At 46.1% G+C, this 27,027-nt stretch overlaps 1 protein-coding gene across 1 annotated transcript in view; it reads left to right on the top strand.

Moving 5' to 3' along the window:
* Positions 1 to 27,027, top strand: part of SPOCK1 (SPARC (osteonectin), cwcv and kazal like domains proteoglycan 1) — a 583,379-nt gene that overhangs the window by 115,341 nt on the left and 441,011 nt on the right. The gene's annotated exons all lie outside the window — the stretch shown is intronic.

Here is a 27,027-nt window from a genome sequence, read left to right as displayed (position 1 = left end):
CAGGCACGCATGGATGCATCAGGTTGGCCAAAAAAAACCCTTTTGGGTTTTCCTATAAGATGGTCTGGAAAACCATGAATGAACTTTTTGGCTAACACAATATAATAAGCTGCTTTCTACCCTTGGGCAGTGCTCCCTACTCCCTCTCGCTGGCATCTGTCTCCCTGAGCCTCAGCCTCTTCCAGAGGCTCACACCCACATATTAGATACACACACAGACCATTTCATTACTCAATTAGGCATACACACCCAGAAGACTTCACCAGTGGAGTAGTTGTGTTAATGAATCTTGTGTTGAGTTTTGTCCATTCCTGACTTTGGCTGTGGTCGAGTGCGTCACACTGCCTCTCTGTGCATTTTCCCCTCCCTCAGTAGCCCACCCTCTCAGTCCTCACCTCTCTGCCCTTAGTGAGTCCGGCTGGTGGGTGGTTGCTCTCTTACATGGCAGATGGTGCGTGATTCACGCATACAACGCTGGTTCTGCCGAGCTGTCGGTCTGCTGAGTTTATTTGGTGTGGGTCTTAGGGAGTTGTTATATGAATATCTTAGAGGGAAAAGAGGGGAATGATGAATGCTGGGAGCGCTCTTCCTTGACATTCTAATTCTTACTCACTAAGTGTTCAAGTGGCAGTATTTAGTCTGATGGTGCAGTCTGTGCTGGGAATTGGTTTTAGTGCTCTCACCACTGGGGCTCGTGAATTGATCCAGCATCAAGGTCTGAATTACCTGAGAGATGAGTTTATTTGGACTCTGGGAAGAGAAGATAGTTTTCAACTCCACTCATCCCACAGCCTTTGACGGTCAGGTCCCGGCCGCCGACTTATGCGATGGTACCACCAGATGTGTCTTGACTTATTGAAGGAAAATTACACATTCCAATCAGATGCTAACTTGATGCATGATTTATAGCTATTAAGCCAAAGCAGTGAGTAAAGAGTTTAAAATTGTGGGCTTGTCTTATGTGATTTTTAAGTAGCACCGGTACCCTCCAGTGGGCAAGGCATGCTGCTCAGTAACATTGGCAGCTTCCTTGGGAAGCAACCAAAGTCTTAAGGGACCTTGTTGCTTGAACAATGTCTTTCTGAACATGAAACCCTCCTGTTTGGTTAGTTAAAGCCACAGGATGGCACAAAAATGCATTCATATATTATCCAAGATTTTTTTCCCCCTTTGCATAAAGATAAATCTGTGTATGTTTGATCTCTCTTGTGTTTGAGGGAGATTAAAATAGATTCATTATGATGAAGCTCTTTTTAAATGGTTAGCCTGTCTTTGTTGTGATGGAAAAGCGGAATGAGTTTCCCTGCCAGCGGCTTCAAAACAGTATCCTGACATGGTAAGTCTCGGGGTGGGGGAGGGCTGACAGGTGCTCCCTGCTGACTGACCACCAGACACTGCCTTGCATAGTAGCACCCCCAGCCTTCCAGGTTAGACTGTGCAGGGAAGGGGTGCTGGGCTCTTTCAGGCTGCTGGGAGCAGAGGCTTGCTCAGGGCAGGAGAGCGGGCTGTCCTGCATGGCTCATGTGGGAGGGGAGAGGCTCAGGGAATAGTCTCAGTTGTGCGAAAGGCAAACCCCATGGCTCAGGATGCAGCCGCAGCCTCTGTGGGCATTTCAGTGTCTGAGGTTGCCTTTATGCCCCTCAGCCACTTCTGTCTTCTCTCACCTGGTTGGAGAGGGCCCACACTCCAGCTCCCCAGGAGGAACTGAGCTGCTTCTCCAGCACATGGTGGCTGGCTGGTCTGTGCAGGAGAGGCTTTGCCTCGGGCACTGGACCCTGATCTGGCCCAGGAGGAGGACTCTGTGGTCACAGACACGCTGACCCCGTGCACCTGATCCTGGAGCCTGTCTGGTCACTTTGCTCAGGAAGGGGCTGTCTGCATGGAACTGTTTGCAGCATCTTAGTCTCCTCTCTGGCTCACTGGGGAGTCCGGCCTCATTTGCATGAAAGGCCTTTGGGTTCATTCCTGTTTCCAGCTCCAACTGAAGCCATCCGTGCCCGAGACAAATTGCTGCTGTTCCGCTCATCCTTCAAAATTGACTTGGATCATCAGCCAGCCAGTCTACATCTTATGGAGCTGGGGTGGCTGTGTCTGTCCTGTATCCCCAATGCCACTTCGTTCTCCCCTCCCCCTTAGCTGTTTTCTCCTTCCTCCAGCCCCACAGCACAAGCATCTGCCTTGGTCTATCCCAGACTGAGCGTCCATCAGGCAGTGATTCCCATGCAAAACGAAGCTAAGAAAACAGAAGGGAGGAGGTGATTGTCTTGTGCATCTTCCAGCTCTGTCTCCTGATTCTCATTTATTTAGTCTTGCCTGATTTCTTCCAGACTCCCGCTAATTTCTCTTTGGGATGAGGACTTCCTTTCAGGACTGATCTGGTTAATTTGTGGACTTTGGAATCTGTCCAGCATTGGGAATGTCAAGGGGTTTCTTCTGGGCCGATTAGAAGAGGATCCTGAGTCCTGCTACAGCTGGTGGTCATGTGGAAGCAGAAGCAGTAGCCCCACCCCACGATTGATCTGTCAGCTTATTTAATTGCTGATGTCTTGCCTTGTTCCAAAAACTTAATTTATTATTCCACAAGTAATACATGTTCCTTGTAGAAAATTGAAAAAAGTAACAGGAACAAATTGTTCCTTGATACTTGGAGAGCAAGACATCACACATTAAAAATTTTCCCTAAAGTTAAATCAACTTTAAGTACAACCTGCTGAGATAGATGAGAGACCTGGTATTAGGCATTGCTCAAGGCTCCTTCCCTTGAGAGAGGCTTGGGAGACTGAGGGCCTGGTCCACACAGGTGCCGCCTCCACCAGGACCCTGGGACCCAGAGGAGTCAAGTTTCCCCACCCCAACCTGGGAGACCTCTGCTTGCTCGTCTCTGTCCAATGCAGCCCCCTTTATGAGACTGTTCCCTGACTCAGTGCTTGAGCCCAGACCAGCATCACTTGCCGTGCGGAGATCCTCATACAGATGATGTTCCTCACTGGGCCAAGAAATTGAAAACAGAAATTGGAGGAGAGCTTTCAGTTCCTCCCTGCTTCATTCTGCAAGCCACACATAATAACATCTACTCTTCTGTGGAGCACAGAGAACCCAGATCTTTAGAAGTTCAAGCTGGACTCTTCTTCATGGGTTAGGGAAGTGAGGCGCCTTATTGGTGAGAATATTGCAACAAAAACAAAGGGATGAACAAAAAGACACCGATACAGTTCTGGATAATATACCCTTTTATGAAGGTGCATGCGTGTGTGCCAAGCTGATTCTGTGCCACCCTACAGACAGTAGCCCACCAGGCTCCTCTGTCCATGAATTCTCCAGGCAAGAATACTGGAGTGGGTTGTCATTTCCTATTCCAGGGGATCTTTCTGACACAGGAATCAAACCCGTGTCTCTTAATGTCTCCTGCATTGGCAGGTGGGGTCTTTACCACTAGTGCCACCTGGGAAGTCCACCCCTTCTATGAACAAGTACACACACAGGGGAAGGCTCAAGTCACCCTTGAATCTGTTCCCTGGGGTTCACATTTTGTTCACATTTCAGTGTTCCCTGGGCTTAACATTTTGTCGTGGACCCAGTATTTTTTCAAGGCACATACTTGGACGGAGGAGCCTAGTGGGCTGCAGTCCATGGGGACGCTAAGAGTCGGACACGACTGAGCGACTTCACTTTCACCTTTCGCTTTCATGCATTGGAGAAGGAAGTGGCAACCCACTCCAGTGTTCTTGCCTGGAGAATCCCAGGGACGGGGGAGCCTGGTGGGCTGCTGTCTATGGGGTCGCACAGAGTCGGACTCGAGTGACTTAGCAACAGAGGGGTGTACCAGAAAGGGTGGGGATAGAGATACAGTGTACAGCAGCCTCTAAAAAAATAAGAACAGATAGGAAAACAAGGGCATGAAAACAACAGGAATCTGGGGCTTATTTTCCATGAGGCTTGTTTGCTTCCCCCAGCACCAGAAGGGGTTTTATGTGGGGAAAAAAAGACTTCCCTTTCCCCAGAGAGTTTGGAAGGGAAACCTGTATGCATGGTGGGTCAAATTTCCCTTTGATAAGTTCCTCCCTCCCCCAGTCCCACAGGCCTCTGCTGACTGAGGACCTTGTAATTGCGGAACTGCAATTCAAATCAGAGTGTGATTGTGATCAAACCCAGTGACTCTCATTACTCCTTAGCCTCTTACGTCAAAACCGCTCACAGTGATGGTAGCAAAGGCCAGCACGCTGGCCTGTGATTCGTGGCAGGCCTGCTTCGAGTTGAGTAAGGGGCAGGAGCTGGAAAGAACACGAGGGAGAGGGACTCTGCTAGGGGAGGCTGCCTGGCTCTGGCCTGGGGGGAGGGGCGAGGCTGTGTCTGTGCTGCTCTCTTCCTGGGACCAGAAGTCCCCAGGGCCCTGGGTTGCTTTCAGGGGGCTATGACTGGGTGGGGTCCCCGGCTCTTATGCTAAGTCCAGCTTGTTCCCAGCCCTGGAAATAATTAGAGGCAAGTGTGCCCAGACAGGTCTGGTAGGTGTGAGAGCCTGGTGGCTGCTGACTTCCTTTTGTCACAGATGCCCATGTCACCTCATGTACTTGGTTGCTGAGATGGCCAGCGACAGTTTTACTGCATTCAGCACTTTTAAGATTGCTTTTGAGTCTCTTGCTGTGCCTTCTGAAAGGGCCTGATGCTCCTGGGTGCAGTGAAAGGGAATATTCTTCCAAGCCCCTTTGAAGTGGTGGGCACGGGTTTTGTTCTCTGCAGCTGAGTCTTTCCAGAATCAAACTGGATCTCCCCAGCGGGGCAGGCGGGGAGGTGGCTGGAGGTCAAATATAACCTGTGCAAACCTGGAGCATGAGGCTCCCCCTGGCTAATTCTGCTGCTGAGTGTTTGATTGCTGTGGCTGATGTTTTGTTTGGGTTTAAAAAAAAAAAAATCTTTATTTTTATCTTAACAACCAAGGTAGGCAATGACCTTCTTTCTTAAAGAAGTCTGGGTTCGTTCTTACCAAAACGCAGGATTCTGGATTAAATAACTTATTGTGATTTTCATTTTATATTTTATTGAGGTATAAGGCAGAAAAGTGCACACATCTTAAGTATACAGCTAAATAAATGTTTCTCTCTAATATTCCTCTGCAGTCTTGTCTAGATTAAGATATAAGAACATTTGCAACACCCGAAAAGGTTCATGCTCTTCGCATGCTCCCTTACCAGTGGTAACCATCATAGTGACCTTTACTGCCATCAGTTAATTTGGTCTGTTTTTGAACTTGATATAGAATGAGTTCATCTAGTATGTATGCTTCTGTATCTTTTACTCATCATGTCTGGGAGATTACCTTGTATCCAGAAGTAGTTCTTTTTCACTGCTGTGTAATATTCCATTACTTGACTTTATTATCACAATCTAGTTATTCTACTGTTGATGGGCATTTGGCTTCTTCAGATTTTTAAAATCCTTATTTTTTTCTTTTTTGGGGGGCCATGCCACACCACATTTGGAATCTTAGTTCCCCAACCAGAGATCAAACCCATACCCCCTGCAGTGGAAACGTGGAATCTTAACTACTGGACCACCAGGGAGTGTCCCACGACATTTTTAAAAGCTGGGCATATAGGCTGTCCTTTGATGCTGGTCATCATTTATTCAAATGATTTTTTTTTTTTTTTAATAGCAGTGGAACTTTCTTTTTCCCCAAGTGCAATTCCACATGGAATTTGTACTGAGGAGCTAGATTGAATGTGACTTGCTTCAACTGGTTGGTGGCTTCAGCTCCACCTCTTTGCCTTCCCTGTCCCCTGGGGTGACCGCTGGAGGGGAGGCTTAGCTGGTTGTTTCAGGACCTGGCCTCTGGAGTTGGACCACCTGCCTGGTTTCCCTTGTTGTGCATCCTTGGACAAATCACTTAATCTCAGTTTCTTTATGTACAAAATGGAGGTTGAAGAAAGCAGTGCCCTCATACAGTTATTGAAAACATTAAGGCAGTAAAGGCAAAGCAGCACTGACACCTAGCCAGTGCTTGGTGAGCGGCATGCTGCGTGCCGCTGCCATCCTCGCAGGCACCCGCATCTCCATCTTGCAGGGTCCTAGTGCTCCCTGGGGCACCATTACAAAGCTATGAATTCATGCCACTGGCAGGATTGCAGCCCTTACCGTCCCTCCAGCCCCATGGAGATGCAATACACCACAGCGCGTGGAGTGGCTCTGAGGTTCTCCTCCCTGCTGGTGTGTGAGCGCCGGTGAGGCAGGCACGTGGCTCCCTGTGGAGCCTGGCAGAAAGCTGGCCCTCCACCGGGCGGTGGAAATGTACCCCCAAAGCCCCATCCAGGCTCACCTTTGCTGTGGACCTGGGCTCTGTGGGACTGTTGTGTTTGCTAAATGAAGCCTGTCTGTCTGGGGCTCTATCCTTGTGGCGGGATGTCCTTGTGGCCTGAATCCAGAAAGATGTTAGGATGGGGAGAATGGAGCCCCGCCTGTCAGGCTTTTATCCCACTTTGGCTTCCAGCCAAATGGGATTTTTGGAGCCAGGCCCAGATGTAGCTGAAAGGATTAGATGTAACTGTTATTACTATTCATAATAACAGGATCTTACATTTATTTAGTGTGTGCTATCTGCATTAGACGTGCTTCACAACAGCCCTGTGAGGTAAGCACCATTGTTACATTTGTTGATACATGTTGATCTGCCCACTGGGTACCTCCTTCTCCAACTAGAATTAAGTCCTACCCGGGAGGGATTTTTTTTTTCCTGTTCTTCACCATTATATCCCCCTGAAACTAGATAGTCCAGAACCAGTAAATATTTGTTAAATGAATGAATAATTCTCTCTTTTAAAGAAGAAGACATGGGAGCTCAGAGAAGTTAGATAACTCAGCCAAGGTCACACTGTGAGAGCCGAGTATGTGTGATGCTGAGCTTCTGCTGATGACTGTGGCCTGTGCAGGGGGTGGCGGCCCCACTCAGAGGACAGAGGTCCAGGTTTGGGGACCTGAGCTCAGGGTTGGGAGATCTCTCTGGTAATGAACCCAGTGTGTGTCATTGAGGAGGTGTCCTCTGCTACCCAGCTGGGGTCATTCAGGACCTGTGGAGGGGTTGAGGTCTTGGGCGCCCCCATGTGGCCTGACAGAGCAGAAGCTCAGTGGTGGGCCTCAGGCTTGGCCCTTCACATGCTGCAGATGCTGGGGAGGCATTTCTGTCCTGAATCAGTCTAGAGGAAGGCTGAGGGGGACTGGGGGGCAGGGCAGGAAGTGAACCCACCCTTGTCTGACAGGGACAGTGGTTCAGTTTTGTACTTTGTGTGCATGCTAAGTTGAGTCAGTCATGCCTGACTCTTTGCAACGCTATGGACTGTAACCTGCCAGGCTCCTCTGTCCTTGGGGATTCTTCAGGCAGAAATACTGGAGTGGGTTGCCATTTCCTTCTCCAGGGGATCTTCCTGACCCTGGGATCGAACCCGGGTCTCCTGCGTTGGCAGGTGAGTTCTTTACCATTAAGGCCACCTGGGAAGTCCAGTTTTGTGCTTAGCTCAAGGCAAAGCAGTTCACACTTGGGAGTTTTCACCCTCTTTCTCTTTAAGCTCTGGGTATTCCCAGAAGCCATCTCTGGACTGGAACCTATGCTGAGCATGCCATCCTCAGGGAGGCCTTTCAAGTCATCTCAGTTCTTCTTCTTTTTTTCCTTTAAATACTTATTTATTTATTTGGCTGTGCCAGATCTTAGTTGTGGCACTTGGAGTCCTTGATCCTCTTTGCTGCCTTTGAGCTCTTCAGTTGTGCAAGCAGGATCTAGTTCCCTGACCAATTCCTCCTGCGTATTGAGAGTGCAGAGTCTTAGCCCTTGGACCACTCAGGACATCCCCATCTTGGTTCTTGAACACAGTTTAACTCACAGCACAGTTGGCAGCAAGTGATGACCATGATGCCCTCATACCACACATTGCAGCTGCCGAGAGTTTCTGAGTAATTTCCATGTTTGTGAGGAGACTACTCAAGACTAGATCCTGGCTGGTAAAGGGCTGCTCACCTTTGGGCCTCTTCACCGGCTGTTCGTTGCTCCTGTTCTGTCTCCAGTGAAATACGTGCTTACCTGTTTGTGGTTCAGTATGTATCACTACTCTGTGGACTCCTTAGTTTTCTGTGTGAGCATTGTCATTTCCTGGTATTTTACTTTGGGATCCTTACCCACTCATAATTAGTCTCTTACATACATTCTCTTCCGTTTCTGAGAATTCCTGATACAGACTTGGACTCTTTTTGGGACGGTTGTGAAACTGATGTCAGTTGGGTGCTGCTTAACGATGTGTGTTTCCCTTTCTTAGCTGTTTCTCACCCTGGGGTCATTTTTAGCAGGTTTTAAAGAAGGTGGCTTGTCAGAATCTTTTCTTTAAAAAGGTGAAAAAATGAAATTGTGGGTGTCTCCGTGGGTTTTTCCCCTTAGCACGCAGGAAGGAATTTGTATCCAGTCCTTGGAATGAAGAATGAAGACCGTATTTCTCGGCACATGTGGTGGGCTGCGGAATGTGGAATTTAATGGGTTTAGCAAGCAGGAGACAGGAGAGCATCGGAATTAAGAGCTTGGCTCTGGATGCCCTGCTTGAGCCCATGTGAGGCCCGGGCCAAGCTTCTTCATGTCATTGCATGGTCCACCACAGTGACCACCAGCCAAGTGTGTCTACTGATTGAATTGAGATGCACTGTGAGTGTAGAATATACAGCAGATTTCAAAGCCTGAAATGAAAGAAAACAAAAGTAAAACTGAAGATTTATTTTTTAAAATACTGATGACATGTTGAAATAATATTTTGGATATGTTAGGTTAAATAAAATATTTGCTGAACTTAATTACACCTATTTCTTTTTACTTTTTAATGTGGCTGCTAGAAAATTTATGTTACTCCATGGTGTATGTGTGTGTTCACATTATATATCTATTGGGCAGAGCTGACCTAGGCTGGTAGAGCCCTTCTTCATGAGTTCTTGTGAAGATTAACTGAGCAAATAGACGAAAGAGCTTATTTTGGTGCTTGGCCTGTAGCAAGCATTCAGGGAAACTTCGAGGCTATCACAGTCACCGTGGCCGTCATCTTGTCATTAAGGGTGGGAATCTAAGCTAGAATTTGGAGATGTCTGAATTATGGTTCTGCGTGAATGCTCCTTCCTCCAAAGAGGTTGTATATGATTTAGGGGGTCTCTAGTGATGCAGAGATTTCTGCTCCCCTTGGCTTCCCATCTGTGTGTGTGTGTGTGTTTCCGGCTGTGTGGCGCGACATGTGGGATCTTAGTTCCCTGACCAGGAATCAAACCTGCGCTCCCTTCATTGGAAACTTGGAATCTAACCACTGGACCACCGGGAAAGTCCCTCCATTTGTGTTTTTAATGGAAGATTGTTTGTGTAATTCATGGTGAACCTGTTACCTAAAGGAATGGCCTCTTGACCCATTGAAAAAGACCCTGATACTGGGAAAGATAGAGGGCAGGAGGAGAAGGGCAGATGATGAGATGCTTGGATGGCACCATCGACTCAATGGACATGAGTTTGAGCAAACTCAGGGAGACAGTGACAGACAGGGAAGCCTGGTGTGCTGCAGTCCACGGGGTCACAGAGAGTCGGACAGGACTTAGTGACTGAACGACAACTCACTCAAAGTGCTTTGTCGAACGCCCCACCCCTGACCCCCGTCTCCCCACCAAGGCTTCCTTATTTACTCAGCTACTTTGACTGTTGTAAGGAGTGACAAATGCATTTTTACTGAAATCAGTGATAAGAGCTACCCTTTATGAAGTGCTCACCACATGCCCAGCCCTGTGCTGAGTGCTTTCTATACAGGCTAGACCTCCCTGTGGGCATGGAAGCAAAGCAGCATTGAGGATAAGGCTGCACTCAAAGTTCCATAGCCGGCAAGGGAGACGGCTGGGTCTGGTATCCAGGTCTGCCTGACGGGAAAGTCACTACACTCTTTATTCTGCCTCATTAGCACTCCAAGCAAGTCTCTCTCAATCAGGAAACCCAAAGCCACCGCAGACTGGGTGTTGCAGGATGTCTGGGAAGCTGGAGAGACCATACATACGTCTGAAGGCACAGGAAGCCTGGAAAACAGCTGAGCATCCTCAGGCCATGGCTGAGCTGGGTTCTAGAACCAAAGTGAAGGGCAGGGTGCCCAGTGTTGGGTTGTGACCAGGTACGATGACCAGCAGTCAAAGCAATATAGCCCTGGTCTTGGACTGTCCCTCCCTCCCAGCCAGGTAGTTGTCCTGTGATTCTCCCTTAGGCCTGAAGTCTGTCAACCAGAGAGGCTCTCCTGAGACCCCGCAGAGGGAGAGAAAAGCTCAGCCCCACCCAAGGCCGCAGTATTTCTGGGAGAAATTTCACTACAGCTAGAACTCTAATGACCGCTTTGTGTCAGAAAAGGACCTTATCTTTGGTTCAGGCCAGATGTAAATTTACTGGTGACTTTACTGCAGTTAGCTAAATGCCAGGAAACATCCATGTCAGGGAGCTGGGTGTTTCTGTTGCCTCAGGACACTGAGCGGCACATTCTTTAATGAGTGAGTGTCACTGATTGGAGCAGCTGCCTCTCAGGGAAGCCGTTCCTCGTGAATAAAAGATTTCTATTTAGTATCCCGGTTATTTCCTCTTTGACCCTCACTCAGTCAAAATATGCAAGGCTCATTCCTCACCTCTTGACATCCGTTGCCTGTTAGAGCCTTATTAGCATTTGTTCTCATTGATGTTCATTGCATTTTAAATCCAGCAGGGACGTGATTAAGAGGTGGAAAATCGCTGGACTTGGGTCCGCGTGTGACTGTCGGATCGTGGCATGATGACCAGCTCAGCATTTAATCACATCTCTTGTGTGTTCCATCTCCTTTCATACCCCTGGAGGGAAAAAGTTCAATTCCAAGTCATGCTCTGGTTTGGCAGTGAGAGGGAGGGGCTCAGAGGGGGCTGGAATCTGTTGGTTCTGGGTGTGCGGAGGGGGGCCTGGGAGAAAAACTCTGCCTGCTAGTTGCCTGAGGCACCAGACCCACGCCAATCACTGCTAGAACCAGCGTCTCAGGGCAGTTCCTTGATCTAAGTGGTGGCCTCATGAGATCCCAGTTAGTTCCCATGATAATTCTATCGGGTTGGGCCATAATGACAGGATAGCTGTTCTTTTTTTTCTAATTTTTCTATTTACTTATTTATTATTATTTATTAATTTATTTTAATTGGAGGACAATTACTTTACAATGTTGTGATGGCTTTTCCCATACGTCAGCATAAATCGGCCGTAGGTATACATGTGTCCCCCCGCTCCATCCTGAACCCTCCTCCCACCTTCCTCCCCACCCCATCCCTCCAGGTTGTCACAGAGCATGAGACTCCAGACAGCTTGCTGCTTCTCTCTCTCTCTTCCGTATGAGGACATGGTGAGATGCACCCATCTACAAGCCCAGGGGTGTGCTCACTGGGGAACTCAGTCACCCAGGTACCTTGACCTTGGACTTGTAGTCTCCAGGACTGTGAGATGGAAATTTCTGTTGTTCAAGCCACCTCGTCTGTGGTGATCTGTTGCAGCAGCCTGAGCTTCTAAGGCAGTGGTCCTAGTTCCTTTTACCTTACTAGGTAAGTTCCGCTTATCTAGTTCGGGTAAGCGTGGAGGCGCTTACCCGAGTTGCCTGGTCAGTGCCCCAGGTCAGTCTGGGCGGTGATCTGCTGTGTGGCCTCCCTGGCTCCTCTTTCCCTCTGGGAAGTGGCTGAGGATGGTGCCCGTGGGAGTTTTGCTATCTGCACTCTCCGTAAAAGGGCTTCTTATGGTGGTGTCATTTACCTCTGAGTCAACCGCAGAGTCTGTGCAGAGCAGCCACTGAGAAGATAACCAGCAGAGTGAATGAATGACTAGGGGGAAAGAGTGAATGAATAAATGAGTATGACAGCCTGGGCTGGAAGCCAGCTGAGAAGAGAGACAGATGGAGAGAACCGCGAGTCCCTCACCTCCCTTCACTCAAGCCGTGGGCACCACTTTCCATGAAAAAGGGTCCCCAGGGACACCTCCCCTGCTGCATGTGGTCTTCCCAAGACACCCACCCATTGGTGGGAGGGGGGCATTTCTGTGGTCATCTGGAACAGTCCCAAGTGGTCTCATATTGTTCTGTCCCAGCTCTGCCTCCTTGTCAGCTTGGCTGACACCGTCCCGTGGGTGCCCAGACCTCTGCTTCCACCTGAGCCTGGGGCTGATGGGAAGGAAGGGGTTAAAGCCTGCAAGTGTGAGTCAGTGAGTCTGTGGTACAGAGCAGCAGCATCTAGGTCATTCCTCCAACACAAAAGAAGTGAAATACAGCTCGCCCAGCTGCCGCTTGTCGCATGAACCCCACTGCTCTGTGCAGAAGAACAACAGGCGGGCACCAGGCCGTTTTAATAAGATACAGCAAGATTAATAAGGGAGCAGAGCACACGCTCCCAGGGAGCATGCTCTCTTGTGTGAGGCAGAAGCATCAGAGACTGAGGGCTTGGGGGTGGGTAGAGGGGGCACCCGGGGCAGCAGCCCCACAGGAGGCCAGCCCAGGAAACATGCTGGGAGGAAGGGTAGCCCAGGACAGGGGTCCCAAACCTGGGTCTGGCCTGAGTGTCTCATGGCATGTGGACACTCTGGGGTCAGGTGTGGAGTGCCCAGGTGGGACTCCTTTCTTGGGGGGCAGTTTCCCTGATGCCTACTGTAGGTGTCAGGTGCCTATCCTTCACTCCCAGGGGCCCAGGCTCCCCTCCTTTGGGGCACTTTGCACAGGTGCCCCCTTGCCCCCGTTTCTTTGGCTTGTCTAGTTTATTCTCCCACTTCACTCAGTCAACTGAGATTCTCTTCTGGTTCATTAGTATGTTCGTGTCTAAAAACTGTTCCCCCAGCCCAGCATCATCTTCTGGTTCAAAAGTCCATCGTTAGCTAACTGCACTTCGAGGGAGGGATTGGTTGGGGATTTGAGCTATGGAGCATGTCTTCTGGGGTCAGTTGTCATCCCGATTTAAGCAGTGTTATGAGGACAGGGTCATGAGCTAGAGAACAGCCTTTGAGGGAGTCGGGTAGGGTAAACCAGATGGGGACGGGCATATGGGCTGACACCCCGCTGCAGTTTCCTGACTGGAGGTGGGGCTTTGCCCCCTTTGTCTGCAACTCAGCTGTAGCCCTTTTTCCTGCTTCCAAAGCAGTAGCTTCTCTGCCTCCTGCTGTAGACTTTCCAGGTGGCGAGAGGCTCTGTATCTTTTGTGGTGGTTTTGTTTTCTTGTTTCCTTTGTGTTGTAGATACTGAAGTATAGTTGATTTATAATATTGCGTTTCTGGTGTAGAGTGAAGTGATTAAGTTATTTTTATGTATATGTCTATTTCAGATTATTTTTCATTCCAGATTATTACAAGATATTGAATATAGTTCTCTGTTCTATACAGTAAAACCGTGTTGCTTATCTGTTTTGTATGTGTAGTAGTTTGTATCTGTTAATCCCGTACAGATTATCCTGTATGGGATAATCCTGTATCTGTTCATCCTTCCCTCCCTGCTTCCCCTTTGGTAACCATAAATTTGTTTTCTATGTCTGTAGTCTGTTTCTGTTTTATAGATAAGTTCATTTGTGTCAAGTTTTTAGATCCCACGTGGAAGTGATATCATATAATATTTGTCACTCTGATATTCTCTAGGTTCATTCATGTTGCTGCAAATGGCAATGCTTTTCCTATTTATGACTATTATTCCCTTTTACATACACACCTGTGGAGGCCTTACAGATAGTTGTGAAAACAACAAAAACATGTGCACCACATTCTTTGGTCATCTCCTCATGGACACTTGGGTCTTTTCCATGTCTTGGCCCTGGTGAATAGCGCTGCTATGAACACTGGGGTGCATGTATCTTTTTGAATTAAAGTTTTCATCTTTTTCAGATGTTTGCCCAGGAGTAGGATTGCTGGACCATATGGTAGCTTTATTTTTAGCTTTTTAAGGAACCTCTATTCTGTTTTCCATAGTGACTTCACCAATTCACATTCCCGCCAACAGTGTAGGAGGGCTCCCTCTTCTTCTCACCCTCTACAGTGTTTACTACTTACAGACTTCTTGATGATGGCCATTCTGACTGGTGTGAGGTGACACCTCATTGTAGTTTTGATTTGCACTTCTCTAGTAATTAGCAATGTGGAACTTCTTTTCAGGTGCCTGTTGATCATCTGTATGTCTTCTTTGGAGAAACGTTTATTTAGGTCTTCTGCCCATTTTTGGATTTGAATTTTGTTTTTGGATATCGAGTTGTATGAGCTGTTTATGTATTTTGGATATTAACCCCTTGTTGGGTGCATCAATTGCAAATATTTTCTCTAATTCTGTAAGTTGTCTTTTTGTTTTATTGACAGTTTTCCTTGCTGTGCAAAAGCTTTCAGTTTAGTTAGGTCCCACTTGTTTACATTTGCCTTTATTTCTCTTGCCTTGGAAGACTGAGCTAAGCAAATGTTGCTATGATTTATGTCTGAGAATGTTTTACCTGTACTTTCAAGCCATTTTGTCCAGCTTTCTCAACTCTGCTGTTGGCGAGGTTGTCTTTTCTCCTTTATATATTCTTGCCTCCTGTGTCATAGATGAATTGATTGTAGATGTGTGGGTCTATTTCTGAGCTCTCTCTTCTGGTTCATTGGTCTGTATGTCTGATTTTGTGCCAATACTGCACTGTTTTGATTACTGGAACTTTGTAGTATTACCTGAAGTCTGGAAGGGTTATCCCTCCAGCTTGTTTATGCTTTTTTCTCAAGGTTGAGTTGTTCCAGTTCTGTGAAAAAATGGCACAGGTATTTTGGTAGGGATCATATTAAATCTGTAGATTGCTTTGGGTAGTATGGCCTTCTAAAGAATATTAATTCCAATATCAGAGCATAGGATATCTTTCCATTTCTTTGAATCATCTTTTATTTCCTGTATTAGTGTTTTGTAGTTGTCAGTGTGTAGATCTTTCACCTCCTTGATCAAGTTTATTTTTAAGGTTTTTTTAATGCAATTTTAAATGAAATTGTTTTGTTTTACCTTCTTTTTTAAAGAATATTTCTTTGCTAGTATAAAGAAACCCAACAGATTTCTGTGTGTACGTCTTGTATGCTATTATTTTCCTAATTCATTTATTAGTTCTAATAGGTTTGTGTGGAATCTTTAGGGTTCTTTATGCAGAGTATCAGTCATCTGCGAATAATGGTAGTTTTACCTCTTCCCTTCCAATTTTGGATTTCTTTTATTTCTTTTCCTTGTCTGATTATTGTGACTGGGACTTCTAATGCTACGTTGAATAGAAGTGATGAGAGTGTGCATCCTTGTCTTGTTCCTGAGTTTAGTGGGAAGACTTTCAGGTTTTCGCTGTTGAGTATTATGTTGTCTGTGCAATTGTTGTAAGTGGCTTTTATTATGCTGAAATATATTCCATTTATGCCCACTTTGGTGAGGGTTAGTATCATAAGTGTATATTTAATTTTATCAAATTAAAGCCTCTGTCATAGGCTTTATCTTAGCATCCCAAGAGCTCAGCAGAGTTCCTGACAGGTAGTTGGTGCTTATAGGTATTTGTTCAAACAATGTGAGAGGAGAAGATCTGTAAAGAGACTGCCAAACGTTTTGTGCTGAGCAACTTTGGATGTGTGGTTTATGTAGGATGGCATGAAGGACTGTGGGCAGATAAAAATAGGGAGGAAGAGGAGCTTAACATGGGATAGCAATGGTAATAATAGGTCCCATGTGTTGGCACTTCTGACATCTGCTCACCTTATGCCTCTTATCTAATGTACTGTTCTTAGGCATATTTCTAGTTAGAGTTATTTATATTTTCCCATTAAGCTGTAAACTTCTTATGTAAAAGTGTCTCCGTGTGTTTAATCAGGGGCCATGATCCCTTGGAGCTGCTCTAGAAATGCCCAGAGAGTTGATTTCTTTAAAATTCAGCTTTCTTTTCTTTCCCGAAGTGTTCCAGTGCTGCTTCCTGCTGACTGTTGACCACAGTGTAGGGTGTGATGGTTCAGGGATGTTGGAGGCTTAAGGGGGGTCCAAGAGAGGCCAGGGTGCTCCTCTGCATCACAGGTTTCTCACCAGTTGTTGCTGATGAGTGACTGTCAGTGGTCCGCTTTGGGGAACAAAGAAGAACCTTGGTCCGGGATTCGGTAGAGGGAGACAAACCAAGAAGGGCAGGTAAACCTCCTCCCTTGTATCTGCATTGATAGAAAGTCAGAGTAATTCAAATCATTTTATTTCATCTACTTTAAAATATATTGAATAGGTGAACAAACAGAACAAGACCTCTCCAAGCATAGAATCACCACCATTTGACTCATTTGTCACAGCTTGTGCTCTCTCTCCCCGTCTCCCCCTCTTTCTCTGTCCCTCTCCTTTTCTTTCTTCCCCTGTCCTCTCTTCCCTCTGTCCTCTCTTCCCTCTGTCCTCTGTGCCTCCCCCGCACCCCAGTCACTGGCTCAGCCGTGAAAGCAGTCTCAGGTCTCCTGCTGTTCTGTTCATTTACTAGGTCTGATATTGCTTTGTTTTGTTTTGCTGCTGGTTGGTTCACACATAGCAGAAGCATCTCTCTCCCTTCCTCTCACCTTTACTTAGAGACATACTCCTTCCCCTCTGGGTCTCTCCTGAATTCACTGGAGGTTGGAGATGGGTTCCCAGTCCTAACTGTTCCTAAATAAACTTCTGCTCAGTCATGGAGGTCTCAGCCTGACTCAGCGACGTGCCCATCCAAAGGAGCTGAACTATTTTGATAAACAGCTGACTGGTGGTAAATGGCAGTTACCCTTCACTTGCTTGTCATCCCACACAGTGTGGACAGGGGTGGGGCGGAACTCTAGCTTTGACTTTCCAGGTTTGGGTAAGGAGTTAGGACATGGGAGTTGTGGTTGAACAGACCTCTGCTTCTAGCCTGGCTGTGCCACTCTCTGGTGTCGTGGCCATGGGCTAGTTGTTAACATCTCTGTCTTTCTTTACTTATCTGAAGAATGAAGATGATATTGCCCATCTCATAGGATTATCATGAAGATTAAGGAAGATATCATTCTCTACGCTATTTAGCACAACACTTGGTAGTGTTCAGTAAACAGCAGCTACTTATGGAATTATTATCTAGTTTATAGATCTTGATGAGAGGTTATTCCAAATTTTCCGTTTTAAAAACATCACACCGTTGGGTTACTCCCATGACATTCTGGACCTTAATAAGACTGAAAAATACTATCTTGTCCTTGGAGCACTTGGAGAGTGCTCTTGGAGAGAACTTGGTGAAATTCTTGATTAGCGTACAAAAACCCCAGATCTTTGTTTGCCTTCCCACTCAACTTCTGTGCAAAGAGCTCTTCTGGGGACCTGTCCCCTGTCTCTGCCTCCCGTGGCATCCCTCGGGAGTCTGTGCCATGCTCAGAGCCTTTACTGCTGCCTCGAGGACAATATATGAGGACTCCCTTTTTCCCAGTGCTGCCAGAAGTTCTGGGACTGCACTTTTGTGTGCCATCGTGTGCAAGTGGCGCTACAGAATACTTAATAAGGTCAACCGTAATACATGTTTGAAAACTGTCTAAGTTGAGTTAGGAAAACAGCTTTGATTGCATGAGTAATATTTAAAGTGCCTGTTAAAAATGCAGTAACTTTTCTGTCAATAATAGAAAACCTTTGGCGCTCTGGAGAGATTTTTAAAGCAAGATCCAGTGGCTCTTGCCTGTCTTGGTAAAAGTTCCCTTTAAACAGATGATTCATGTTACGAGAGTGGAATGATTAACATGAATTATGGGGAATTTATTCTAGGAGTTGAATGTCTGATTTATGAATACATTAGGAGGCAGATTGTTCTACAATTAGCTTTCTTGAAGGAAGACTTTAGCTTACTATACTGTCAAAGGCCCTCAAAAAGGAGGTTTGCCCCAATATTGGTGTTACTTTTAAGGGGCTATCTCAGTGTCCTTTATTTAAAGAGGGAAAACCTGTTTGCAGGGGAGGAAGGCCAGCCACTTATGTCACAGACTCCAGAATTTCTCCCAAACGTGACTTAATTAGTAAGGCTGAGGTCAGAACTTCCCCTTGAGGTGTGAACTTTTGAGTCCAGGGCCTTGTGTGGAGGGTTGAGAAGAATCCAAGATTCATTCAGGTTGGCCAGAGACGCCTCATAAATGAAGCAAAAGGCTGAGGCTTTTTTCTCACTAGCACAACACTGCCCCCAAGAGCTCTCTTAGCAGAGAGCTCGGGCCGAGCAGTGCAGCCAGGGGCTGCAGTAGAGGGCAGCAGCTGAGAGCTGAGTAGGGGGGCAGCAGCTGAGAGTTGGGTCTTCTGCAGAGGCAGCCTATAAGTTTGCATGAGTGTCTGCATCAAAAGCATGACCTGTGCTGAGCACTTGGACACTGAATGGAACCTCTCATGATTTCTCCCTGGGAGGCGCTCCATTCTTTCAGGGACCACAGGGGAGGTGATGGCAGCTGTCATGCAGGGAGCACTACCAGGCAGACTGCATGCATCGAAATCACTGGCCCTGACAGTGCCTCTTGGAAGAAGGTGCTGGTGTTAGCCTCATTTTACAGAAGAGGAGACTTAGGGCCATGCAGACAGTGGTTAAGTGGTGGAGTCATGCTCTGAACCCAGCTTTGTCCAACTTCAAATCCAACCTGGTCCTAAGTGTAAAACTGTTGGGTATGGTCCCAACAATATAGGCCCCAGGAGTGGGGGTGGAGGGAAGGTCAAGATCCTGCCCTTTCTATACTCATCACTGTAGGTGTTAGTTGAGTGAGCGAGTGAATTTGCCCCATTATCTCTTTGCCAGATATCATCAGGGCTGTGGGACCTTGGTGTAAAAGTTCTTCATGTCTGCAGTCTTCTGTGTATCCACTCCTCACCCAAGTGCTTTATAAAAATGACTCCACTTTTCTTTAATTTTTTTTATTGAAATATGGTTGATTTACAATATCATCAAAGTTTCAGGTATAAGCGTGGTGATTCAGTTGTATATTTTATAGATATACATTTTCAGATTCTTTTCCCTTATAGGTTATTACAAAATATTGAGTGTAGTTCCCTGTGCTGTCCTTATTGTTGATCTATTATACATATAGTAGTACATACCTGAACCCACTCCAGTGTTCTTGCCTGGAGAATCCCAGGGACGGGGGAGCCTGGTGGGCTGCCGTCTATGGGGTCGCACAGAGTTGAACATGACTGAAGCGACTTAGCAGCAGCAGCAGCAGTGTATACCTGTTAATCTCAAACTCCTATTTTATCCCTCCCCTACCCGCCTTTCCCTGTTGGTAACCATAAGTTTGTTTTCTATGTCTCTGAGTTTCTTTCTGTTTTGGAAATAAGTTCATTTATGTCTTTTTTTCTTTTATATTCCACACAAAAACAGTAACATGTATTTGTCTTTCTCTGTTAGTGTGATAATCTCTGGGTCCATCCATGTTGGTGAAATGGCAATATTTCATTCTTTTTATGGTCAAGCAGTATCACATTGTATACATGTACCACGACTTCTTATCCACCCATCTGTCTTTGGACATGTAGGTTGTTTCCATGTCTTGACTGGGGTTCCCTGGTGGCTCAGATGGTAAAGAATCTGCCTGCGATTCAGGAAACATGGGTTTGATCCCTGGGTCGGGAAGATCCCCTGGAGAAGGGAATGGCAACCAACTCCAGTATTCTTGCCTGGAGAATTCAATAGACAGAGGAACCTGGCAGACTACAGTCCATGGGATCACAAAGAGTCGGACATGACTGAGCAACTAACACTTTCACATTCCATGTCTTGACTATTGTGAATAGTGCTGCAGTGAACACTGGAGTGCATATATCTTTCTGAATTATGATTTTCTCTGGGTATATGCCTAGGAGTGGGATTGCAGGATCGTATGGTAGTTCTATTTTTAGTTTTATAAGGAACCTCCATACTGTTCTCCACAGTGAGAACAACTTACATTCCCACCAACTGTGTGGAGGGTTCCTATTTCTCCACACCCTCTGCAGCATTTATTGTTTGTAGGCTTTTTGGTAATGGCCATTTTGACCAGAGTGAAATGGTACCTCATTGTTGTTTTGATTTACCATTCTCTAATAATTAGTAATGTTGAGCATCTTTTCATGTACCTTTTGACCATCTATCTGTCTTCTTTGGAGAAATGTTTATTTAGGCCTTTTGTCCTTTTTTTTTTAATGGAGTTTTTTTTTTTTTTTATTGAGCTGTATAGTTTGTTTATATATTTTGGAAACTAATCTCTTGTCAGTCACGTCATTTGCAAATATTTTCTCCCAATCTGTAGGTTGTTGTTTTGTTTTGTGTATGGTTTCCATTGTTGTACAAAAGCTTTTTAGTTTGATTAGGTCCCATTTGTTTGTTTTCATTTTTACTCTAGGAGGTGTATCCAAAAGGATACTGCTGCGGTTTATGAAAAATGACTCCACTTTTCTTTGGTGTTGTGTGAATTCTTCATTCACGTCACTTGAGTAGCAACTGCAGATAAACTGAAGTGGCATTAGCTTCTAGAAACGAAATGTACAAGTTTCAGTGTGGAAATTGCAGAGTAGGACTGTGCTATAATCTGAAAAGAGGGTGGGCAATTTGTAATCTTCCTTTACAAGAACTTACCATGGGTGGTAGATTTTATGGATATGTGCAATGCTTGTGCTAAACTCAAGGAAGATGCTATTTCAGCCTCCTGTCCCGGGAGTATGTGTAGATGGTGGTTTGTTCATTCATCAGATTCAATTGACTACCTGCTCTATGCTAAGCATTGTGGGAAGTGCTTGGGTTTAGTAACGTAGAAGTCAGGCACAGTTACTGCCTTCCCAGAATCCACTGTCCTGGTTGGGAAACAAACCACAAGAAAATAATTATCCATCACTTGCCCTTAGATTACAAAAGCTATGAAGGAAAGACCTGGAGCCACAGTGGAGGAGAGAGAGGTGAGAGTGGAGGGTTCATCTGGGCCTCTGTCAGGGGTGGTGGCCAGGAAGACTTTCCTGAGCAAGTGACAACTGAGTACTACAGGGTGAGCAGGTGTTAACCAGGTAAAGAGAAAGGGGAAGAACACTCCAGGGAGGAGGAGCAGCAGCTTCTTAGAAAGGAGAGCACTGTGGCTAGAGTACAAAGGACAAGGGGGATGTAGGGCAAGGTGGCATTGGGCAAAGGTGAACTTGAGAGCCCTTGGGCTCAGATAGAGGTGGATTTGCCCCCTACAAGCTGTGTGACCTTGGGCTGATAACATAACCTCTCTGAGCTGCAGCCCCCTCTTAAAACTGTTGATGAAAACACACTCAGGGTTGCCATACAGAAACAGTCACAGAATTTGTGTGTTTGGTCCCTGGGCCCTGGCATACTGAAGATGCAGAAAATGTCACCTTTCTTGCCCATTCCCTTGCCTCTGGCTTTGGGAAGTTGATGAAGCAGCCATAGATGTGTAGATGGTGGTTCAGAATTAGGGAACATGCTTGCAAATCTTCATGTTTAACCCTTGAGTTCTTCCAGTTTGGCAGCTTTCCAGGAGGACTTGTGGAGGGTCAGGCTGGGTTGTCACTCACCTGCTTGCTGAAGGTTAATAAGGTCAGAGTTTATTCTAGAGTAGGGAGCAGGAGGTGGGCGGCTTAGGGAAATAAACCAGAGACAGGGGCTGATGGCAGAGCCAGGCTCCTGGAACCACAGGCCATTTGAGATGGGTAAACAGAGGACTTGCTGTGCCCTCACCGCTCACATTAACTGCCATCCACACCCGCCTCTGGCAGAAAGACACCTCCTGGGCTCACTCAGAGGGTGCATTTGTGTATCTCCAGGCTGGTCCCTGGCTCTGCAAGACAGCTGTGTCTTGCTTCCCATGCTAGTCCTATTTTCCTGCTTGACTTAGTTATTTCAGAAAGCCTCCATTTTAATTTCTCTTACTTCCCTCTATGGATCTTATTTCCTATGATCCTGATGTTGTGGATATGATGGTGGAAAAGATAAACACAGGCCCTGTCCCCCATCTGGTGTCCTAACATCCCTGAGACAGTCAGAATTCCTAACTCGGCTTGCAGGGGAGATGTCTGAGGCTTAGATCATATGCTCAAGGTCACGTAGACCTGAAATTCCCATCCAGGTCTCTCTGACCTCAAGTCCTGTGGTCTTCACCATGAAGAAAAACTGTGACCCGGTTCAGTGAATTTCTGGTAAGCATTCCTCAAGCTCTTTGTCTCTTGGCTTCTACCCTCATGACTTACAGATGTATGAACCAGTATGTAAAAGCCCCAAGTGAGCTCACATCCTAGCAATATCCTTTGTAGAAAGCATGAAACCCTTTTGTAAAGGAATTGGTACATCAGTGTATATCTTCACTGTGGGTGTTAGTGTTCCCTGATGCCTCTTTTATTCTGTTGGGACATCCTTGTATTAGGGAGCAGGTGCCAGATCATTACCTGTGGGGCAGGTGCTCATCTTAAATTTTGAACTTTGGAAGTCAAGGTCTGACTCTCACTCATCCCTGGGTCCCCACATTGAGTATAATGTGGGCATAAGGATGTGCTCAGCATGGCCTCAAGGTAAAGAGCAGGCTCTTAGGACTCAACTCCACTGATGTGGAGTTGAATCAAGAACCACTGCTCTCTGATGCCCTGATTTGGGAAAGTGACCTATTTCTCAGAGTCTGTTTCCCCATCCTAGGGTTGTGGGAAAGAAATCAGAGGTTTAACAGTGCCTGCCGTGTGAAGTCAGAGGTTGGCAAACACTAGCCCTGGCCAAATCTGGTCTGCTGTGTGTATAGAGTCTCGTTTGGACACAGCAATGCGCATCCTTTTCTCTGTCATCTGTGGCTGCTTTGCACGACAATAGCAGAGGTAAGCAGTTGTCATGGAGACTCTGTGACCCTCAGAACCAAATATATTTTTTTCTTTTTTTTTTCCTGGCTACACCACATGGCATGAGGGATCTTTGTTCCCCAACCAGGGATCAAACCTATGCCCCCTGAACTGGAAGTATAGAGTCTTAAGCACAGGACCGCCAGGGAAGTCCCCAAATAAATTTTCTACCTGGCTTTTTACTTTTTACATTGTGGACCTCCATGTTAAGCACTGTACAGATGGTAGCTGTAGTTGTTACAACAATTGCTGTCATTACCTGTAAGTTCAACTACTTCTGCTCCATGAAAAAGTTACCTTCAGAGCATTGACCTTCCTCTGTTCCTTAGAGCTTGGGAGGATCTCTTTAATTACGTGGTGAACAAATTTGCGATTCCCTTAGTCTTGATCTTCATGGTTCTCAAGATTTGGGTCAGCTTCTTTCCCCATTCTTTTCTCCTGGTTTGATGCTTCCTCATAGTTTTTGGTCTGTCCTCAGAGGGGGCCTTTATTCCATGTCCATCTCTGGATAGCTTTCATTTCTGAATGATTGAAGCCAAAAGAACACAATGGGGAAATCCCTCTGTGAAAAGACGAAGGCTGCGTGTGAGGCTCCTTCATGCTCCTGAGAGACCTGGAAAGGTGTGAGCCCCAGGCTCTGGGCACACGTATCTGCCAGAGTCTGGGCGTACCCCGCCCCAAGTCTTTCTGGTTTTAGAGGAGAAAGTCTCCTAAAATGTGGAGACATTCGGTAATTTTTTGTTAGTAATTTCCTTTTTAAAAATGTAATCTTATTTTGGATCGTAAATGTAATACATGCAATTTATGGAAACATGGGAAATGGAGAAAACTGCAACAATCAATCCTGATCGTACCACCCAGAGATAACTGCTATTAGCATTTTTAGCGTATTTCCTTCCAGATCCCTAATCATGTGTAAATGTTTACATAATTGAAATCACATTGTTTATATAATTTTATTTCCTGCATTTTTACTGAATATGTCATAAGCTTTTCCTCCAGCATTGAATGTTCTTCAAAACCACAGTTCTCATCTATGCATGTACACATAAACCCACTCGCCCACCCACTGACTCAGGCACGCACCCATCCATCCATCCAACAGATATTTCCTTAGTGCCCCTTACATCCCAAATCCTGTACTAGCGGCCAGGGATGCAGTGATGGGCACACACAGACCTCATCACTCCCTTTACAGAGATCAGCCTCATAGGGAGCAGAGAGAGAGTTAATCATTATAAATTGTCTTAGCTTGGAGTGCTGTAACAAAATACCATAGACTGGGTGGGTTAAACAACAGACATTCATTTCTCATTCTTCTGAAGGCTAGCAGTCAGACATGAGTGTCAGAATGGTTGCGTCTGGTAGGACTCTCTTCCTGGCTTACATATGGCTGCCTTCTGATTGTCCCCTGACTCGGAAGAGTGAAGAAGCTCTGATGTCTCCTCCTCTTCGTATAAGGACACTAATCTCATCATGTTACCCCACCCTTAGAACTTCCTCTAAACCAGCCCCACCTCCTGACACCATCCTTGGGAGTGTGAGGTGAATGTGAATTGTGGGGATCACAGACATTCAGTCCGTAGCCAGCATCATGTGATTGTGCTTTAATGTGGGGAAATAAAGGATCATGGATAGAAGAGACCCATCATTGAACTTGGGATGGGGCAGAAGACTTTTCACAGGAAGCTAATTCCAGTTATCTCTTTGAAGGAGGCCTGAGGAATCCTGATAAATAAGCTCTCCTTGGAATGATAGCAAGTCTTCTGAGATATGTGCACTTGAATGGGATGGAGTGAAAGGAAATTAGTAGTTACTGTTGGTGGTGGAAGCCCCCCAAATGTCTGTACTATGGAATTATCAAGACTGTCTTCCCAGCATGGGGAACTTTAGAAATCAGGTGAGCTACTGCTGACAAAGGTCCATCTAGTTAAAGCTATGGTTTTTCCAGTAGTCATGTATGGATGTGAGAGTTGGACCATAAAGAAGGCTGAGCCCTGAAGAACTGATGCCTTTGAACTGTGGTGCTGAAAGTCTCTTGGACTGCAAGGAGATGAAAAAGTCCATCCTAAAGGAAATCAGTCCTGAATATTCATTGGAAGGACTGGTGCTGAACCTGAAGCTCCAATAGTTTGGCCACCTGATGCAAAGAGCTGACTCACTGGAAAAGACCCTGATTCTGGGAAAGATTGAAGGCAGGAGGAGAGGGGATGATAGAGGATGAGATGGTTGGATGGCATCACCGATGCGATGGACATGAGTTTGAGCAAGCTCCGGGAGTTGGTGATGGACAGGGAAGCCTGGTGTGCTGCAGTTCATGCATACAAGCTAAGTTGCTTCAGTCGTGTCCAACTCTGTGCGACCCCATAGACGGCAGCCCACCAGGCTCCTCTGTCCACAGGATTCTCTAGGCAAGAATACTGGAGTGGGTTTCCATTTCCTTCTCTGGTGCTGCAGTCCATGGGGTCGCAAAGAGGCAGACACAACTGAGTGAGTGAACAACAACAAGTGCAGAAATAAAAGCAGGCAAACTTATTTGTAGATTCTCAGCTTCTTCTTGAGACAGGAGGCAGTGTTCCAAAGAGAATCCCCTCCATAGACTTAGGGCTAGAATGGGTAGTATGTGGAGAGGCTCTTGTGCTGTGAAGACTTGGCAGCACTGTAGAGAAATCTGGCTCCCGTCTGCTTCCTGGTGCTGATGGAGGTGCTCCAGACCCCTGTGGTCCTGATGACCATGCGTTAAGTGTGGAGAAGCCTGTGTGCCTTGTAAAAGATGAAGTGACACACGGCATTTTTTGCAAGGTCAAAACTCAGACCATGTGCTCTTCCAGAGTTCTGAGCACACACTTGCCGTTGCCTCCTGCCTTTTGTCTTGATTCTTGTGTGTGTTTTTACATTATTTCCCCTGAGGAAGAACAGAGTGAGAGATGGCTGTTGTGACAAACTGGTTGCAGATTGAATTGTGCACATGTGTGTTTGACAGCTGAGCTGGGCCGTAGAGCCATGCATTTACCGAGGGAATAGTGGCACCAATTGCTGTTTTTCTTAGATCCTCCCTGAGCGATTGAAATGGAAGTTGACTCTCTTTGTTTCTTGGACATTCAGGGGATGGAACTGGTCAGGGGGGCCCTGGTGGGTACTTAGTCAGTAATGCATTTGTCACCTCAAGGACCTCTGAAGTGACGATGTGGATCTGTGGGTCATAACCCCCTCCCAGCAGTGGACAGGGCAGCCACACGGGTGTGTAAGTGATGTGGGGAGAGTTCAGTGCTATGTTAAGCCCATCACAGAAGGGAAAAAAGTCCACTTCAGGAGGTGTATCAGTCTGTGTACTTCTTTTTGGCTTTTTATCTTTATCCAAGTTGGGCAATGATAGAAAAATGCCAGCTGCATTTTCTCTTTAGTATGGAATGCAGTGTTTTCTAAAGAAGTGAAAATAAAAATGACTTTTCATTAACAAAGGCCTGCGAGCAAGACAGAAACTAACAAAATTTGCATTTCCTCACCTTCGTCTGTACAACGTGGGAGTTATCACTACCCTGTGGGGTTTGCTTTGAGATTAAATTAGAGAGCACCTGTCCTGGTGTATCGCAGGTACTCAGGAAATGGAAGCTATTATTCCTATTGGTATAATAGCTACATTTCATTCAGGGTTCAAAGTGCTTTCTGTGTGCCAACTCTTGGCATTGATAGTGTATGCTCTGGATTACCTGTATTTTGGTTTTGAGTCCTAGATGGAGCTGAACATGAGGATGGCATGAATGTGGCTCACCTATCTTTCTGGGGGTTGCTACGGTCTTGATGATGAAAAATCAGAAAGCTATCTTTCAATCAAATGAGAGTATCTTCTGGATACAGATTTCCAGTTCAACCCTTAGGTTACTGTCTATACACATACTATAACATCAGCCAAAGTTTCATTCCTAAGAGGGACCCATGCCCCAGTTAGAGGGAGAATGCTTACCTCATATGGACACGATGCTCAAAAGATTGTTCCTAATATAGGCCTTATATTCCTCTGGCTCCCCAGTGGGCTTGATTTATTTAGGCTTCCTTTGAGGCTAACTGGCTGTGATAGACAATTTTTAGCCTTCATCCCAGAAATGATACCTTAAGAAGCTGTCCTCTGTTCTCCCATACTGCAGGCTTTGTGATGCATTCATACCTTCAGCACCATCTGAAAGTGCCTATTAAATTGGAGTTCAGGGT

The sequence above is a fragment of the Bos mutus genome, chromosome 7 (assembly GCF_027580195.1).
Source record: "Bos mutus isolate GX-2022 chromosome 7, NWIPB_WYAK_1.1, whole genome shotgun sequence".
In the NCBI taxonomy this organism is placed as follows: domain Eukaryota; kingdom Metazoa; phylum Chordata; class Mammalia; order Artiodactyla; family Bovidae; genus Bos; species Bos mutus.
Note: the sequence above shows the minus strand (reverse complement) of the source record. Positions and strands in the feature narration are given on the sequence as shown.